This window comes from Phycodurus eques, chromosome 3, assembly GCF_024500275.1.
Source record: "Phycodurus eques isolate BA_2022a chromosome 3, UOR_Pequ_1.1, whole genome shotgun sequence".
Taxonomy (NCBI): domain Eukaryota; kingdom Metazoa; phylum Chordata; class Actinopteri; order Syngnathiformes; family Syngnathidae; genus Phycodurus; species Phycodurus eques.
This window is the reverse complement of record NC_084527.1, coordinates 21,288,672-21,292,296: the sequence shown is the minus strand read 5'-3', so window position 1 is coordinate 21,292,296 and position 3,625 is coordinate 21,288,672. Positions and strand designations below refer to the sequence as shown.

The 3,625-nt window shown below is 45.0% G+C and overlaps 1 pseudogene; it reads right to left on the bottom strand.

The window, feature by feature from the left end:
• Positions 1 to 427: 427 nt before the first annotated feature.
• Positions 428 to 1,433, bottom strand: LOC133399567 (transmembrane protease serine 2-like; annotated as a pseudogene).
• Positions 1,434 to 3,625: the final 2,192 nt, after the last annotated feature.

Genomic DNA, 3,625 nt, shown 5'->3' with positions numbered 1-3,625 from the left:
CCTCAGGCCACTGGCTTCATTTTTGTTGTTGTGGCTTGAAGGTATTTTTAGACACACGCAACTCTGCAAGGTGTGATATGTACTTCATACCTTTCCTTGACTCCTGATTCCCCTTTCCTTTTCTTGACTCCATTCCTCATCTGCTCTTTATTTAATTTTGATGGATTAACTTGTTTTTTTCCCCTTCCTTGTTTGCTCCTCGTAACTCCTTTGCTCATCTAAATCTCGTTTACTTTCCCTCACTCCTTTTCCTTCATTTGTTTCCTGTTCTTGACACATTGCCTCGTCTCAGTTTCCTTCCTTGTTTCCTCGTTTCATCTAAATCTCGTTTCCTTTCCTTGATTATGATTCCTACCTTGTTCCCATGCGTAGTTTTTGAAAACATTTTAATAACGCTGTATTAACTGAGTACAACTTGGCAATGATGCTAAATATAAACAAACAAACAAAACAAAACTACATCTAATAGTAAACTTCGGTTTGATTCGTGGTCATCCATATTTTCGGTCATTTTGATATTCATCCGATTGTATATCCAGTCCAAGAAAAAGGTGAAGTTGCCATAAACACGCAGCTTGTTCAGGTCAGCGCAACTTTCTGCCCAAATATTGTCACCAACAAGCCACCATTACCTGTATCTCTGACACAACGGATGCCTACTTTGCATGCGTCAGATCCAGTCTGCACCCCTTTGGCGCAAAGCAGGTCCTTCAATATTTGTCCATTATAAACTGTGGCGCTGTTGCATTCCGCAGCATCAATGAGAGAGACCCGAGCTTCAACTGCATATGGACAGTCTCCATTGATTGAAACACCATATCCTGTTGTCCACCCATTTAGAGCGACTGAGACCAACATTTGGGAGGCGCACAGGACCAATATTACTGGAGGCTGTGAAGTCCAGAGGTTTGCTGAGTCTTACCAGAGCTATGTCATTCTTGTGAGTGATTATGTCAAAGCCTTTGCGGGCAATGGCACGGCTCACAGCGTGAGCAGGTTTAAAGAGAAAGCCCAAAGCTTCCACAAGCCCTGCATACTCTGACCGGTGTCCAGGACTAGACTTCATTGCCGCACAGTGGGCCTCTGTGACAATCCGGTAGGGGGAAATGGAAGCACCTCCACACCGGCGGGAACAAGCAAGCTGCAGGCTGACCTGCCAAGGCCAGGCCCAGAAGGAGGCCTGTTGGCCCTTAGAGGCCCTACTGGCATTTACTCCAACTGTTTGATCTGCACACAACAGTGTCACCACAGTGTTGTTCGGGAAGTAATTGCAAGCTGTTACACTATGTGTACGAGGGGTCGGGTCAGATTCCACCATCAAGACCCCATCACCAGAATGTGCCTCATAAAACACTTGTCCTCCCACACGATCCGATGTCCCGCCAGCTTGCTTGGCCCAGTTGGGCTGTCCAGCCCTTGACACGTTTATTCATCTCCTTTTCCTTTCTTGCTTCCTTTTGACTTCTTTCTTCATCTCCTCTTCATCTTATTTCCTTTCCTTGAGCCATATTCCTTCCTTCCTTCCTTCCTTCCTTCCTCTGCAACCAGTGCCGTCACTTCATTTCCTACCCTTGACTCCTTTCCCTTCCTTGTTTCCTTTTGGCTCATTTCCTCATTTCCTCTGTATTTAGACATTTCATTTGCTTGACTCTTATTCATTCCTTCATTTGCAACCTGTGCCTCTGCTTTATTGCCTTCCCTTTACTCCTTTACATCTAATTTTCTTTCTTGTTTCCTGTCCTGGTTTCCTTTGCTCCGTTTGCTCACTCACTCTTCATCGTGTTTCCTTGTCTCCTTTTCTTCTTTTCTCTTCATCTATTTTCCTGGCCTTGTTTCTTTTTCGTTTCTCACTGAGCAAAGTGGCACACGGCTTCATTTCCTACTCTTTGTTTCCTTTCCTTGACTCCTTTCCTTATCTCCTCTCCTTGTTTCCTTCCTTTCGTCCTTTCTCTGCAATGTGTTTCCTTTCCCCAGCTCATTTACTTTGCTTCCACCTTGTTTCCTTTCCTCATATCCATTTGCTCTGTTCCACACCTTTCCTTGCCTTGTCTCCTTTTCCCTTTTCTCCAGATTGTTTCCTTTCCTCATCTCCTTTGCCTGGTCTTGGTTCATTTCCTCGTCTCCTTTTCCTTTTACCACCCCATTGGTTCCTTTGCACTTTTCCATTCCTTGTCTTCTTTCCTTGTTGTGTATGTTGCGAAAGTGCACTCTACATCGTGTAAGAATAATTCCACACAGGTGTAAATAGTTGCATTGCAGTGATAAAGCTATTTATTCTTAGAAGATTGCGTGTGAGGCAACCCCGTGATTGACTAGTTAGCACGTTTGCCTCACAGTTCTAAAGACCCGGCTTCAAAGCCGGCCTCGCCTGTCTGGAGTTTGCGTGTTCTCTTGCCCAGAGTCAGCTGGGATAGACGCCAGCACGCCCGCGACCCTAGTGAGGAGAAGCGGTATGGAAAATGGATGGCTGGAGGTTGTGTGTGTCTGTGTGTCTGTGTTTGTTCCATTCCAACATGTTCAGAACGTCGGCGCCCTGGTCTTCCAACCACAAAGATTTCATGCATGATGCCTCCGTCTGTGTGTTAATCGTGCTGATGTTGAGACACATTTTGTGCAGGCACAAATGTTATAGTAATCATTTTATTTCTTTCATAGTACACTTCCCAAGTGCAAACGTCCTATTCATCATACACTCACGCAAGTGCGCGCACACACACACACGCACACACACACACACACACACACACGTGCACACACACACACTCACACACAAACATACACTAGGCAGGAAGTCAGCAGAGTGGCAGCCTGAGGCCACATAATTTTTGTGGTGGGTGTAGTTTAGCATTTATAACACTTCAAACTTCAACTAAGGGACACCCACATACAGTACACACATACATACACACACACACACACACACACACACACACACGCATACAGACAAACACACAAATATCCAGACATGCTGGTGCACACATGCAGACACACACATACACACAAGCACATGTTTACACACATTTAACTTATAGGTATATTTATTTTTGTTAACACTGCACGGTTTCCTCCCACATTTAAGAAAAATGCATGTTCGGTAAACTGACGACTCTAAATGTCCTTAAGTGTGAATGTGAGTGTGAATGGTTGTATGTCTGTCTGTGCCCTGTGATTGGCTGGCAACCAGTTCAGGTTCCTCTCACCCAAAGTCAGTTGGCATAGGTTGCACCTCACCCGTGACCCTGAGGATAAGCCGTATAGAGGATGGCTGGCTGGATGTAAGCTATGCATGGATACTCTCTGATTGAAAAGACAAGCGTTCTCAGCAGGTGTGAAATTGCGTAAACCCCTCCCTCCCGCCACATTTTTTTCTATACGTTTTGGAAACGTCAGGTCAAATGTCAGCCACGTATTGTTTTCAGCTGCACTATGTCAAAGGTCCTATGCCATCAAAATCTAAATTTTCCAGTTTTATGCATACGAGAGGTCAAAATGAGTTCGTGACCTTCTTTAAGCTAGACATCTGTGCTGTATGTCAATTGAATGCAGTAGCCCAGGGATGGGCAACTGGCGGTCCGCAGGCTTCATGACACACTTGGAGTATCCCATCAATTAATTTTCGGAAAAG